The following is a 6,839-nucleotide window of genomic DNA, read 5'->3' as shown; positions in this document are numbered from 1 at the left end:
CTATTTACAGATGGCATACAAGTTTGTTATTATGGCACATGAAAGTGCACATGTTTCAGAAGGCATTTCTGCCAAAAAAAAGCATATTGATTAAAAAACTAAGCTTACGTTCAAATGGCTCTCCTGTGAGGTAGTGACACGTGACATAAGCCTAGTTTCCCGAAGCGAGTCACAAATCTGTGTACACGACCAATGTTTTGATTATGTCTAGGTCTAAAACCGGATTGGTGCACATCAAGAATAGAGTTAGAAGTAAAAAAGTGATTTGTTGTGAGTTGGTCAGGGATTCTAAAACTTTGGAAAGGCAGGATAATTTGTAAATTGGATGGTAGTTATCGACTGTCAGAAGGATCTCCTCCTTTATGTAGGGGGAGGACATGTGCCACTTCCCAGGTCTTAGGGAAAACACCAGAATCAATCGTCAGGTAAAACATATAGGTCAATGGTTCTGCAATAAGTGGGGCAGAGAGCTACAGTAAGAAGCATTGGTGGAAAAAGTACTCCATTAGTCATACTTGAGTAAAAGTAAAGATACCTCAATAGAAAATGACTCAAGTAAAAGTGAAAGTTACCCAGTAAAATATTACTTGAGTAAAAGTCGAAAAGTATTTTGTTTTAAATATATGTAAGTATCAAAAGTAAATGTAATTGCTCAAATATTCTTAAGTATCAAAAGTTTAAATAATTTCTTATATCAAGCCAAAAAAACTGCATTTTCTTGTTTTAAAAAAACTATATGGATAGCCAAGGGCTCGCTCCAACACAACACATAATTTACAATTAAAGCATTTGTCTATAGTGATCAGAGGCAATGGGGATGACCAGGGATGTTCCAGGGATGTTCTCTTGATAAGTGTGTGAATTGGACCATTTCTATGTGCTGCAAAATGTAACGAGTACTTTTGGGTGTCAGGGAAAATGTATGGAGTAAAAAGTACATTATTTTCTTCAGGAAAAAAATATAAATAGTAAAGTACATATAATCAAAAAATACTTAAGTAGTACTTAAAAATATTTTTTACTTAAGTACTTTACACCACTGGTATGAAGAGATCAAGTGAATCAGTCCCTATGGAGTTTTTTGAACATCAATCTTTGGCAAAGCACTTAATACATCATAGACATCAAATGCTGAAATGAAAATAGAGTATGTGAGTCTTTTAGAGCATCACTGTTCTGGGGTGACTAAATCACTCCCTCTAGTGGAATGACATTACTTTTTTGAAACTTTCCTTTCAAACATGTGGCCACCTGAAGCGAAATCGTTAAAAAAAAAACACAAATTAAAATGTTGTCTTGTATGGGACCAGAAGCTGTCAACCTTCTGGGGAAACGAGGGGGTCGAGTTTTGTTTAAAAGATTTGACCTCTTTCTAGAAGTTATCTGGATTACCACCACTCTCAGATACACAATTCAAGAAATATGTTGATTTTGCTTTTCTAACCAGAGATAGACATCTATTTATAAAATATCTGAAGGACTGCCAATCAGACGTAGAATCAGTCAGTCTAGCCTTTAGCCCAAGCTACATTTTAGCAAGAGATACATATATTTCCTGTAATTTCTCAGACAATTCCTGTGTAAACCAAGGATTAGATATATTACCCTGTGAGTGACATGTTAGTGTATCAAGTGCTTAATTTGTAAATCGGGAGGTGCTGGAACAAAGGGGGGCTAGAGAATTAACGAAGAGGCCACTCAAATTAAATTTGGTAAATTAAGCACTGTGTGTCATTGACATAGTGTGATTCTGTAAGAAAATTAATTTGATTTATATAGCCTTTTTCCAGATACATAGTAAGTGGGAAATTCACCTCATCCAAGTAAGATGTTGTGACTGATTGTTTACATTGTGTCGTAATGTTGGTTGCCTATTCAATAATGTGAAGACTGTTATACTACCAAATCAATTCTCTGTGTAATTATCATTACGTGATTAAATGAATCATGTAAACATTAATTCACTAGGAAGTCGGAGCACCATGGGAAAGCGTTGTTTAAAGAGTTTCTATTTCCCAAATGTAACTCTCTTCAGATATTTTAATATCTTATCAATTACAGTCACTTATTAATGTATTATTACCCCATCAGTCGTATTCTGAATGTCGCAAACCCTTGGATATCTGCACAAACCCTGGCATAAATTATGAATCAGCGATATACAAATTTGCTTAATTATTTATTTACTAACTAACTAAATCACACAGAATTACATAAACACAGACACAATAGGTCATACATTGGTTACTAACATGATACAAAGAAAAAGTACCTAGGGGGGCGAAACCGATGTGACGACTTGGTAGACAAAGGAAAGGGGTGGGGACAGCTCAAGAGCCGGGAAAGGCAGAGTACATACAGTTAATAACCAAGCTCATGGAAATGCTAACCCTTTTGCACATGAACAGCCGCTCGTTCTAAAATAAATATAAATTTACATATTTACGAGTGTATGCCTTTGTTGTCCCTCTCTGTGATCTCCGGTCCGTCTGTATGATAAAGTCGACAGAAAGTCTCTTTCAGAGTACCATTCGGTCGTTTGATCGGTCGAGTTTACCAGACTAAAATACTTAAACAGCTGCAGACGGAATAATTGGTCTTTATTTTGTAGATTTCTTAACCATTTCAGTGTGGGGATGATCTCCACTTTCTCTGTTCATGTCCTTTGGTAGATTTTTAGTTTAAACCATTTTGCAACATCTGGCTCACGCCTTAGTCTGCTTGTTCTATACAGTAGTAGATTTCTCAACCATTTGTAACGTTTTCAGCATAACTGGTCTTTATTTAAATTCTCAACCATTTCAACATCTAGCTACCACTCCATGCTCTCTGGTCTAATTAATATTATGACACCGTGTAATGTCTGTGCTCAAGGGGGCTGGCCACTGACTTGGTTAAGACGTCATATGACAAACAATTATCTAATTTATAAGGCTTACATCACATTACATCTTCTCACAAATAGTTTCATATTTAATCATACACGTTCCCCCACATTTGGATGTGACCCTGACAACTGGGAAATATATACATTAAGAGATACAGTTATGTTGTCCTACCTTCTTTAGTTGCATCACAAATTATTAACAAATTCGACAGGATTGTTCTTTGGTTTCCCACCGACCACCCAACTGTCCGGATTTACCGAAATACTATTTCATCATTCAACCTTTTGATGTTAAAGTTTGGCCAAGTCTCTCTCTGTGTCCCACAGTCACATATTCCAATCTCAATACTACAGAGCCCAGAAGCAGAGTACTTACAACCGCCATAAAGCGGACCACTCCACCTCTCCCTCTCTGCGTCAGAGAGGGCACAGCAGAGCGGACCCACTGTAACCTGATCCTTCAGGTCTTCACAGGAGAGTCATGACAATGGTCTGTCTAAAGTTGTTCCTCTCCCAGGTTAATTAGGCAGTTTGAAAAGAGATGCAGGATGGTGAGAAGGGAAGACAAAAACATTCCATTTAAATCAACATTAATCCTACTTTTACTTATGCAGGAAAATAAAAGTAAGGCATGTGATATATTAGAAATTGTGTAATTTAATTAGTGTCGATTGACTGTATTGTTTGAATGGAATGTTGGCATATTGGTAGTTAATAAAACAAAAATATGGGAATAATTTCTCTAAAACTGGCTGGTTACCTAGCTAATAAACATACAGTGCAGATAAATCATTATTTTACACAATATCTTATCACAGCACTGCCAAATCATGGTTGACCAACTCCCTGACCAAAATGTCTGACTTTTATACCATCATAAGAAGGTTCATGTCCATTCTAGTATTATAATTCCTAGTTCTATTTGACACATTGGTTAAACAGCATGTGTGATGTTTGTGATCATATGACAGATTACCCCAGCAGTCGGATGCACTACTGATGTCTCACATTTTTTATCCCTGTTCCATAGACTGATGTACCCAGTTTTAATCTTCAGAATTGTTCCCATTTAGGGATTTACAGTGTTCTCTGTAGTCTGTGAGATGTTAGCAGGCAGCAGAGAGCAAATGCCATCCTGACAATAGATGCAGTCAGAGTGGTTGCTGTGCTGTTCTTAAATGATGCAGACAATCATCAATATGGATGTCCCTAGATGACGCAAGCCAGCCGATGCTCTTTGCTAACCTACACCCAACGTATAAAAATATCAATTTACATGAATTAGGCTGCATTACACTTAAAACTAAATTGTTTCCCCATCACAGCTTGACTGACTGGCCCCTTACTGAAATGTTTTTATCACTCGTAGTTTTGGATATTTCTTTTGAAGTAAGCTGATCCAATAGCCTGGAATCCAAACTGGTTGCTCTACATGTACATGTCACTGTTGTTTGAAGTGAAACAATGGAGAGCACAGCACAGTGTTCAGTCTGGTTCAGCCAGGCTAAAAATCCAACCCGATTTTCCTCACAGTAAAGCTGTAATGTACACTCTTTCAGTTTGCATGCATCTCTATTTCTATTGGCCCCTTCTTCTTTACACACCTGTGAGATTTTAAAATCACCATGAAAAAGCTATTATTTTGGTCCAGTTCACTGTCATTCATTGCTTATGTTGATGTTTGAGAGAGCAGAATACTGTATGTCTGAGCTCATGGAATACAGGGACCCCTGGAGGTATTCAGATATATTGCAACCTTCCCTCTTCACTTCAGCACCTTGCACAGAAATCATCAAGCAACTCAAAACATCAAAACAGATCAGGGAAATGTAATGTGAACCATTATAAAACAGAGTGAGTGAGTGAGTGAGTGAGTGAGTGAGTGAGTGAGTGAGTGAGTGAGTGAATGAGAGCGAGAGAGAGACAAACAAGAGAGAGAGAGGCAAACAAGTCACACAAACTTAATTATCCCATTTAGGAATTTCCAGCATCCAGATGACATCCCCTGACGATTCCAGTGTCCATCCCCTCTGAGCCCTGCTCTTTGCCCTGGGGAGCCAACATGGCTGCTGCGTGACGGAGGCTCTTACCTCAGTGAAGCCATTCGAGCTGTGACTGGGACACCAGTGTTGCAATGCCATGGAGAGTTAATCCCCAAAGACAACATCAGCATTCAATTGGCTCCGGAGAATGGTGTTCTCCTGTTGGTAGCTGCTCAGCTGGTTACGAACTCCAACGCAGAGAGGAAGAAATTACATTGGCAATGTGTTAGGCTAGGCCACTATTGATGCCTGAATACTGAACGTGTTGAATGTACTAAGACATGTATCCATTTTAATCTCCTATATTTGTTATTAACAGCATGCTATTGTTGAATACCTTCTCCATTCAGTCTTATTAAGGACCTAACCTCACAATAGTGCTATTTTTGTTTGTCAATATCAAATGTTATTTTAAGAAGCTTTAAGGCATAGAAAGATTTTACAGAATGTGACATGATTAGGAGAACCTCAACGTTCCAATATAACCAGTTCACCAGAACAGGCAGTATTAATTACAGCTTCAATAGTTTTACAGGGCTATTGGATGATTGTTTTTGCGTAAAAAAATAAGCACTTTATGTATCTATTCCAAATTCTTATGACTTCTTTAAATGGGGGGACTATTGCTACGTTCACGTGCTAGCCGGAAATAGGAAACTTTTAAATCTCAGACTTGCGAACTGGTTGTAGTTATACACATGCTGTGTTCAACCCTTTAGCAAGTCGAACATTTCAGAGTTTCCTAATTCCGATTAACACGTAGAAGCGGCAATAGTCCACCCATTTGAAGAAGTAATACGAATTTTGACAAATTCACTTATAGGGAATGGGCCTATTATGTATAGGGCTATATATAAATGTTTCTTACAGATAAATATCAAAAACATATGCATAACCATGGCAGCAATTGAAAGGGAACAGTTTGGAGATAATGCAAAAATTATTAGACCAAAGGTAAGTACACAACAGTTCACCTGGCCACAGACTGATTCCAAACATAACACTGTTGATTTTATGTGCATTTAACATTTACTGTACTTTTTGCAGCATTTGTTCCTAACGAAATCTGAAAATAATCTGGATACATTCACTAATCTCATAAGACTATTCCTGGAAAATGTGAGGAAGGTGCAACATAAGACAATAAAATGACAAGGGTTTGAGTGAGAGGACTAACTGGTGTCTAGTGGCCACACACCTCTCCAAAGCATGCACATTTCCTAAGCATTTCACTGCACTTTTATGGCTCAAAGAAGAGTCGTCAACTATAAGGTACCCTCCTAGCTGTGCCAATGAGGAACTAGAGCAAGCACACTTGCAGTTGTTTAATTTGGAACTCAACCCTGCATCACACAATTACGCTAGCCCACTGTTGTTGTTTACGCAATCCAAAAACAGCCTATTATAAATCACAATCTAGGTCAGGTGTGCATGGTTTGAAAGCTATTATTGCCAACATGACTAGCTAAGTTATGAAATATTATCTTACAGTGTTAGGTTTTCATAAGGCAATTCAGAGAAACAAGCTAGGTTTCCATCCACTCGGAGACAGATTTTCATGCAATTATTCTATAATCTGCATAAAAACAATATGCGATAAACACCTCCAGAGGTGTGTTTCCATCAAATTGACTTGTTGCAGATACAAGGCTGTTCTTGATAATGTAGTGCACATAAAATACATTTTGCAGTTAAATTCCCATATACAGAATAAAAAATACAAGTTAAATGGGTATCCATTGCATTTTCAACTCTACTGATGGTTTTCTCACCAAAAAAATGTTGTGTTAAATAGAGTGTGCTCACTTGTATAGCCAAAAGCCCTGCAGGGGTTCCCAAACTTCACCACTCAGGCCCCCCTTCCAGCATTGGGGAACATCCCAGGTGCCCATGGGCGCGTCTATTTCAAT

The sequence above is a fragment of the Oncorhynchus keta genome, chromosome 34 (genome assembly GCF_023373465.1).
Source record: "Oncorhynchus keta strain PuntledgeMale-10-30-2019 chromosome 34, Oket_V2, whole genome shotgun sequence".
In the NCBI taxonomy this organism is placed as follows: domain Eukaryota; kingdom Metazoa; phylum Chordata; class Actinopteri; order Salmoniformes; family Salmonidae; genus Oncorhynchus; species Oncorhynchus keta.
Note: the sequence above shows the minus strand (reverse complement) of the source record.